This window comes from Pteropus vampyrus, unplaced genomic scaffold (genome assembly GCF_000151845.1).
Source record: "Pteropus vampyrus isolate Shadow unplaced genomic scaffold, Pvam_2.0 Scaffold226, whole genome shotgun sequence".
NCBI lineage: Eukaryota > Metazoa > Chordata > Mammalia > Chiroptera > Pteropodidae > Pteropus > Pteropus vampyrus.
This window is the reverse complement of record NW_011889007.1, coordinates 1,076,424-1,085,383: the sequence shown is the minus strand read 5'-3', so window position 1 is coordinate 1,085,383 and position 8,960 is coordinate 1,076,424. Positions and strand designations below refer to the sequence as shown.

Here is an 8,960-nt window from a genome sequence, read left to right as displayed (position 1 = left end):
GAATGTTGTCTTTTTTCATTGGGGTAGGTATTTTCTTACTATTGAATTTAAATAGTTCTTTATACACTTTGGATGCAAGTGCTTTGTGCAGTATATGATTTGCAAATAATTTTCCAAGTGGCTTGTTTTTCATTTTCTCAACAGTATCTTTTGCCCAGCAAAACCTTTGATTTTTTTTTTCTCCTTAGCAAGCTTCTTTATATGCTCCTCAGGGGGAGTTGGGACAGATTCGTAGGCAAGTGCCTGTTGATGCTGGGAGCAGGGTGCACTGTGTTTCTTTAACAGGCGGCTTGGGACACCTCAGCCAGGCCTCCCCTGTCCAGCCTGTAGGGAAGAGGCAGCGGGGGTGCCCTGGACTTAGACTTTCCCCTCCTTGACTAGCTGTCACTGAGCTGGCAGAGTTGGGCCAGGAAACCATCACTGGGGCCGATCTCACGGCTCTGCCTTACGATGTCAGGGCAGACTTGACATCCACCTTCTGACGCATCACGAGGTCCACGATAACTAGAGTTGGGGAGCGGCTGTCACCTTCGCAGCTGCGGACAAGCTCACGGCTGTGCTTTTGAGCCGAGGCCTGGTCGATGAAGTCTGCAGCCCTTTCAGAGTAGACGCTAAAGTTGAACTCCTACGTGCTGTTGGCCTTGAGGCCCAGGCACGTGATGCTAGAGCCCTCATAGAAGCTGGCGTTGATGTTGACGCACATGAAGGACCTGCCCAGAGCAGCATTCAGGACGTGGGTGATGCCCACTTTCTGCAGCTTGGGGATGTCCTGAGCCACAGATTTGTTTCCCATGTAGGTACTGGGGGTGACCTTGTTGCAGGGCTGGCCTGTAGCAGCTGTTGTCATCCGAGGGCAGGTCATCGAGATCCTGCACCGAGAGCTTGAGCAGGCCAGACGTGGAGGCAGCCGGGCCCTGCACACCGGGGCAGCAGCCAGCAAGGCGAGAGTGGCCAAATTTTGAATTTTGATAGTCCAGTTCATCATCGCTTTTTTCTTTTCTGGATAGTGCTTCCGATGTTATATATGAAAACCCTGTGCCGGACCCCAGGCCCACGAGTTTCTGCCACCCACCGGCGCCTCATGACAAAACCGCTATTTAGCGGCAGGGAGAGATCGCCAGTAGGAGGGTGGTACCCTGTAGGAGGATGCCGCCGTCACTGATTCTTTGAAGTTGAGGGTTTTTTAGAAAAATTTATTTACCATGAGGAGGAGGAATCGCTTTTCTTCTTTCCTTTGCTTCAGTTTCATTGATTGATTCAGGCAGCAGAGTCTAGGACACACCGGGGATCAAAGTGGACACAATCTCCTGTCTCGTGGAGGGGCGACAGATAGAAATCAAACAGTAACGAATGTGGCTGCGCGGGCAGAACTCATCAGTGGCCTGAGGCGGCAGCGGGCGCTGTGCGTGTGTCACAGGGGCAGCAGGAGGGGCGGGGGCAGGGTGTCGGGCACGGGTTCCCTTAGAAAGCGAGGTTTGCTCAGGGACTTGTGGGTGAGGAAGGGTCAGCCAGGCAGAGAGGATGGGGAGACCCCCTTCCCACAGAGTCGGGGACTTCGGGTTGCAGAAGGGAGTCTGGGGGAGGGCAAGCGAGGTCGGCAAGGCCACTCATCCCCAGCACACTGGGGAACCATCGGGGAGTTAAGCTTGGGCGGGGGAGGTGTGAGCTGGTCACACTTGCTTTATAAAAAGACCTCTTGGCCTGCGTGTGGCGAGGGGCTGTGCCATCAGACCCTCCACGAAGGGACGAGCCCTCTGCTCCCTCCGAGCGCGTCTGCCTCTTCGGGCGTGCTGTCGATGGCCACGGCTTCGGAATCCCTGCCAGGCACCGTCTGTGTGTGTCTCAGATTGTTTTGTGGTAGCACAGTCACTTTATGAAGCCTTTTCAAGAAGGAAGTCAGTGGCTGCCAAACAGGAAATACTTGTGTGAGTTCTGGGGTCCGTTAGAAAGCATAAGAAACAGGGTCGGTGCGCCGGGGTGGGGGGCTCCCGGGCGGACCTGGAGGGCTTGGTCTTGGGTGGGAGCAGGTGTGCGGGAGCTGATCTGATTTTTTTATTCTTCACATTAGAGTCGCCTGCCCCTTAGCTCTGAGCTCCCGGCTTGTGGTCGGCGACACGGGGAAGAGAGGAGACAGGCAGCTGGAGCAGGGGACGGGAATGCAAAGAAACCCGCTCTGTCATTTCTCGCGCCCGCCTGGGCCCTGTGGACGTGTGTCGGTGCGGACGCTGGTCTGGGCACGCGTCGGTATCAGGGCCAGAGCTCTACTGTTTAGTGCACAAAAAATCCCCTGCAGCTGACCCCATTTCGTCTGGTCTGTGCCTCCCTTCATTTTGAGGTGTACCGTCAACAACATACTTTTTGGGCGGAGGAAAAGAAATGTCAAGTGTGTGTGCTAACTTTAAGAGACAGCCCAACTTTCAGAAAAGGCAAAATATGAAGAAGTTGAGCTTGGTTATTTGCCGCTAACATCAGGCAGCCCCCTGCCTTCCCCCCGCCCCCCACAATAAGCTGTTATTGGGCAGGGAGCCCTTACTCAGAGGCTGCTATACCTGAAGTCCCAGAAAGGGCATTTCGGTACATTTTATTAGGAGGTTAGTGGGGTTTTTTTTTTTTTCCTCTCTCCCAGAAAGTGTTTTTTAAAACAGCGGTGGTTTCCGAGCCTTAAGCCCTCAGAGGCATCTTGGACACAAGCTGGCTGACTTGTGTTCGGTGGGGGGAGACAGTTTGCGTGGGCAGTGTGGCAGGTCCTGTGACATGCTGTCGAGGTCCCAGGGCCACCGGATCCCCTGCCCCTCCCCACCCTTTAGCGTGGAAGTGACTCTGGGCTGCAGACAGCCATTCGTGCTGGGCTCAGGCGGGCTTTTCCCACCTGCCCTCACTTTAAATTGAGACTCAGCGAGAGTTGGTCTTGGGCAATTAAGCGGGGAACCGGATTCCCCCGGTTCAGCACACCCCTTCTGGGGTAGCCATCGTCTAGTCCCCTTGCTTTTCCCTCAGGTGGGCGGGTGGAAGAGCCATCCGTCCTGCAGACTCCTTGGGGCTTCCCAGAGCTCAGGAGGTGGGCAGCCCTCCGTGGAGCCAGCTGCCCTGGTTGACAGTGGCTGAGGAGACCGGCCCTCACTGGCGGATGGCCGAGGAGGCTGAACAGAAGGGACATTGTGCAACGAGATCCAGGGAAAGGTCAGAGGGCTGCCGCGTTGTGACAAGCCGTGTGAATGTGGAGGGCTGTGTGACTCGGTTTCTTTCTACTCCTCGGAGCATCTCTCCCTGGAGCATCTTTCTGCTCCTCAGTGTGGGGCCTGGAAGCATCTGTGCTTCCTCGAGGGCAGTCAGTGTCCGGGCCACGCGGAAAGCGCCTCGAAAGCGTGACCGTGCAGGGAAGAGCCACGGCTGATCACCGTCACCTCAGGACCAGGGGAGGCGGCCACCCCCTCTTGTGCCTGCACACAAAGGGGCGGAGGCACTGGCCTGCGTCAGCTTGCCTGAGGACCTCTCCTCACTGACGGCATTTGCACCGTTAGCCCCCAAAGTGAAGGAGGGGTGCAGCTGAGTAGGGGTGAGGCAGGGAGTACTGTGGGGTGCTCATCTGCACAGCTCAGCCCCACGCTGTCTGTGGGGTCGGGGCTGCAGGTCGTTCACCCTCGGCCAGGGTTGGACAGGCCTTCCCTTCCCGTGTTTCGCATCCCTGGCTCTTGTGTCTTTGTTTTACAGCCACCGTGGGGGGTGGGAGTGGCGGTCTCTCTTAGACGTGGGGGCCAGTGAGGTTCAGGTGGAAACTGACCATTTGCAGGTCCCCTCAGCTCCAAGCTTTCATGGGCTCATCCTGGGGACACCACATCCTTTCCTCCTTTTTGTCTGTTTCGGTCCAGGTTTCTTTGTCAAATTGCTGTTGCAGGCTTTCTCACTCTTTCTGGTGTTTTATTGGGAACTACTCATTAAGTTAGGGCTCCAGGTACCGGAAGCTTACTTTAAGCTGAAACGCGTTCGTCTGTTTCAACGGCAAGGTCTTTAAAATGTAGCGTGTTCCTTTCTGCCTTCTCGTTTCAGTTTCTGATTGCTTGTCAGTGCATGGATATATTCAGGTTGTCATAAATTCAAATAATGTGGAAGCGTGCAGAGTAGAAAAATGGGACTCTTTCCTTCCCATCTCTTTCCCATCCCCTCCCAATCTTTTGGATCTCTCAAGAGGTGAATAACTGAGTGTCTGTCACGCGGCACGGTCCCTGTGTGTTTTCCACTGATGCAGAAGTGAAGTGTATGTGCTCTGGAAGCCACGGGGTCCGTTCCGGTCACCCCCAGTTTTCACTGCCTTCCGCCGCCCGCAGGCTGTGGCGCTCCTTCCACGCCCGTGGTGGAGGCGACCAGCGTTTTTGAGCGCTCTTACGTGGGTGGGGTCCGTTATTCCATTTCACAGGTGAGGAAGCTGAGGCACAAACAGGTGACATGCCCTGCTCGAGGCGACGCAGTAAGTGCAGAGCGCGCTTAGCTGTAGAGCCTGCCCCTCGGTCGCTTCGCCCCGAGGCTGCCCTCTGCGCACGTGTTCCATCTTGTCGGAATTCGAAGGCGCAGAAAGCACATGTTCCTTGTGCCCCTGACCTCCAGAGACAGCGCCTTCCTGATGCGCGTCTCAGTGGGCCGCCTCTCGCCATCGCTGCACCTGGCGGGCCTTGGAGGGCAGGGGGCTGCCTTGAGCGCGCCTGCGAGGGGCCCCACCTGGCCTTCCTGAGGGCCCTGCCAGCCAGAGTCACAGTCTTTTCTCCCTCCTTGTCACCCAGAGCCCTGGGGGTTTATTTCCTCCTCTCGCCGAGACTCAGAGAGGTGGCGAGTCACACAGCGAGGCGCTAGCAGGGCTGCTTTGGCATCCAGGTCTCAGACCCCAAACCAACAGTTTTTAGCCCACATTGCACTGTCCTCCTTACGCTTTCTAAAAGCTTTTCTTCTGCTTATAACTACAGAGGTGGTATATTTCAGTTGCAACGATTCGAAGCCCTCTCCAGCTTACGTCCTTGAAGTAACTACTCGAACCGTTAGTTGCTGAAGTCCTTCCAGAAACATTTGTTCTGTGGCACATGTGTGTGTGCACGCACATTTTAAAACTAAATAGCCGTGGACCGATGTGCCAGCACACACAGCCCTACCTCATTCTCTGCGACGTCAGCCTAGCGCGCCCTAGACCAGCTGTGATGCCCCAGTGCCCCTGCTGAGGGCTCTCCTGTCCCGTCTCTGGGCCCCTCACCACTGCAGCAGCCTTGGTGACCCTCAGACATTGGTTCTCGAGCTCCGTCGGTAGCATCGGATCCCGAAAGTGGGATTTCAGGATCGGTGGTGTTTGCTTCGGGACGTTTTTCCCGTGTCACTTCCTTTGCTCTCCCTACCAGGCGGTTGGCAGTTAATTCTTGCCACCCTGGAGCAGTCTGGTTCCGGTTCTCTGGTTCTCCGTGGGCTGGGCAGCTGGCGGGCTGGGTGGGTTAGCGCTGCATGCACAGGAAGATGCCAGAGGCCGCCATGCTCAGACCCTCAGGTCTGGCTCTTACTGGTTCCCTGTGGCTTTGGCAAATAAATAAATGCCATGAAACCTCGGTTTCCTCTGCTGACATGTGAGAATAAGAAGACATCTCGGAGTATTTGTGAGGATGAGCTAAGGTACTAGGTAGACCTGTAGCACAGCGCCTGGCCCGGGGAGGGCTGCCTCTGTGCCGCTGGTGGCCAGTAGCTGCTTGAACACGAGAGCAGGGCATTTGCCTGGTGGCCACGGAGGATCCAGGGGACCCGGGGACAGAGGGTTCTGTTGGGCTCCTCCCAGCGCCGTGGGGGCTTGCCCTGTCTGCTCTTTCACCCCGGTTCCAGGATAGAGCCTGCTCACAGTAGGTAGTTGGTAGGCACTCAGATGCAGCACCTCCAGCAAGGCTGCGGATGGAGCCACGCATATGTATTTAAACTTATTTAGTGTACAAAACTTGGAAGTACACACAGAAGTAGAGGAATAGCAGAGCAAACCATCGCCCCACCCTGTACCGCCCGGCTTCAGCAGCGCCTCGGCAAAATGTCGCTTTCATCTCTGCCCCCAGGGTTATTTTGAACCAGGTCTTAGATACCCTAGCTTTCACTCTGTAAATATTTCGGTCTGTGTCCGTAAAAGGTCTCTTAAAAAAAAAAAAAAACACTAACCACAACATCATCATGACTAGAAATTAATAAATTAATAATCCTTTAATATTAAATATCTAAATGTCTAAATGTCAGTTTTGAGTCTATGGCCATGCCACCCTGAACGTGCCCGATCCCGTCTGATCTCGGAAGCTAAGCAGGGTCGGGCCTGGTTAGTACTTGGATGGGAGACCACCTAGGAAAACCAGGTGCTGTAAGCATAAAAAGTTTTTAAAAAATAAAGGATTGTAAGCCAACAAGGTCCATGTAATCTGTGAGGTCAACCAAGGGTTGCTTTGCCTAAAAGAAACTAAAAACAATAATAATGTCAATTTTCCTAATTGCTATGTATATATGTATGTATATATACATACACACATAAAATGTTTATTTAAATCAAGATTCAAATAAGGTCAGAGCATTGTTATTGCTGTGTCTCTTGTGCTTCTTTAACTTTTTTCTCTCTCCAGCTTCTCTCCCTTTCTCATTTTTTCTTTCCTTGCAAAGCATTTTAAGGAGTCATGTCATTCGTCCCGTAGGGATGTCGCGGTTAGATGTAGGGCTGTGAGCAGATTCAAGTTTGACCTTTTTTAAGCCTGGAATCTGCGAGTGAACCCCAGGGCCTCTCATAGGGGAGAGTCAGGCTCCAGGTGAGCGTGGGCCGGGCAGAGGTGGCAAGGTGACAGCCTGGTCCTGAGGAGCCAGGTGTCCTCCTGCGGACTGCCGGGAGTCTGAGGGTTGGTGACTCTTAACATTTGTGCCCAGGGTGGGGCAGTCAACCTGGGGGTCCTCTGGGGCCAGGCCTACCAGCTGCGCTGGAGATGGCCCAGGGGAGGGGCGTCCTCAGGTGGTGGAGGGACAGCGTTGCGGGCTCCTGGCTCAGTCAGCTAGCCCCGTGTGCCTGGGTGTGCCCCGTGCCAGGGCTGGCGGCCCACTCGGACTCCCGCAGCTTGGCCTCCCTGTGCACCATGTGCACTGTGTGCACCATGGGTGGGAGCCCACGCTGCTGGCTTCGACGCTGGCCCGTCTAGCCAGTTCCTCCGCATATTACTTTGCTGAGGCTGGAGGAGCCTCTGGCCCATGGCCAGTGGCCCGGGGAGTGGGTGGCCACCCATGACCTGGTCTGAGAACGCTCGAGGCCGGCCCCAGCTGCCTTTGCTGAGAGCAGTGCGTATGTAGGGGTCCGGCTGGACCGCCTGGGGATGTCACTGTTGGGAGGGCTGGCGCAGCATACCTCGGCGAGGGTGCTGCTGGCTCTCAGCACCGCGGTGCTAGCTGTGTGTCCCCTTTCTCTAGGCTGGTTCCCCCCGGGCTGGGCAGGGAGCGGTCTTTTGCCTGCCTGGAGGTTCCCAAGCTTCTCAGGACCAAGGTCTCGTCCAGAGGACGCTCCAGTCAGCCATTCTGTGTGCTCTGACGCACGCACCAGTGCAGGGCACATGCCAGTCCCCCAGGAGGCCTCCGCCTGGCCTCCGGGAGTCGGGCAGAACTCTTGCCCTGCCCTGCTGGGCTTCGTGGGCCTGAAAACCTCCCCAGGGGTCCTGGAGAACACCTGCCTGAGTGAGTCTTGGCTCCCCACCGACCAGCCAGCCGTGTGGCACCAAGCAGGTTGCTGCCTCTGTTTGTTTCTTCATCTGTGAAATGGGGACAGTAAGGGCACTTGTGTTTTGGGCTATGAAGCATTCGTACATAGTAAGTGCTTGGCAAAGTGCCTGGCTTCACAAGTGTGACGTTACGTAGTATGGTCAGCGTCACGTCAGAATTGCTGCCTCCGTGACCGCTTTACCTACAGAACCCAAGTATTCATGAGGTTAGAGATCCCTCCTCTGTCTCGGTCACTGCTGCGAGCACATGACAGGCACCCATTACGTTTTTGTCGGGTAAAGGAGGATGTGGGCACATTGAACGGACACAGGTGCTTGGTCAGTGCCAGGCCCATCAGGGACAGAAAAGGGTCCCTTTGTTCTTGATGCTCACAGTCCAGTGGGGTCGGTGGACAGAAAACAGACATCATCCTCTGGACCTTGATGAGTGAGTTCTACTTGTGAGAGCGAACTGCACACTGTGACTGGAGACAGTGGTCCGAGAAGGCCACCGCGGGGCGAGTGCCAGCCCAGGGGAGAGCCGGGGGCAGGGAGTGGAAGATGGCCGCAGGACATGGGGGCAGTGGCCCGAGCTGGCCTGGCCACTCTGGCCGTGGTGGTGCTTTGCATTTTGCTCAAGGCTCAGGAAGGCCATGGGCAGGTTTTGAAGGAGCGGGTCGAGAGTGAGCCGGGAGCCATTTTAAACTCCGTGGATTAAGAGGGGGCCCTCGTGGGAGCAGCCGGAAGGTTAGGAGGTGATGAGTGGTCCAGGGAGACGAAGAGGAGGGGCTGGCCGAGGAGCCAGGGAGAGGTGGCCAGACTGCCATGCGGCCAGAGCATCAGCCTGGGGTCAGCCTGGGGTCAGCCGGGGAGGGTGGGGAGGAGAGGAAGTCCTCCTGAGCCCCGGGGCGCCCCTGCGTCTGGCAGAGCTGCGGAGTGCCCTTCCAGTGTCCCTGTTCCCCTCTGTCGGCCGCATCTCCCAGGCACCCTCCTCTAGCCCAGATCTTTCTGGAAAAAGCAGTAGCTTTCATTTGTTAATGGCACCGAGCCGAGCGCCATGGCTGCGTCATCTCATCGGATGCTCCCAGTGTTACAGGTGACGAAACCAAGGCTCCAGAGGGCAAGCCAGGGACCGAGGCCGGTGAGCTGGTGAGCGACGAGCCCCAGCCTCCCACCCCGCTCCAGCTGCCTGCCAACCTCCTGCTGGTGCCCCCGGGCTCCGGTTGCCTCCCC

The 8,960-nt window shown here is 56.2% G+C and overlaps 1 protein-coding gene, 1 non-coding gene and 1 pseudogene across 3 annotated transcripts in view; 2 read left to right on the top strand and 1 right to left on the bottom strand.

Moving 5' to 3' along the window:
* MLLT1 (MLLT1, super elongation complex subunit) overlaps positions 1–8,960 on the top strand; it is a 58,859-nt gene that overhangs the window by 26,027 nt on the left and 23,872 nt on the right. The window lies entirely within an intron of this gene.
* LOC111747533 overlaps positions 305–8,960 on the bottom strand; it is an 11,199-nt pseudogene continuing 2,543 nt past the window's right edge.
* LOC111747538 lies at positions 6,250–6,368 on the top strand. The gene has a single exon (XR_002783576.1). It is a non-coding gene; the product is annotated as a 5S ribosomal RNA (ribosomal RNA).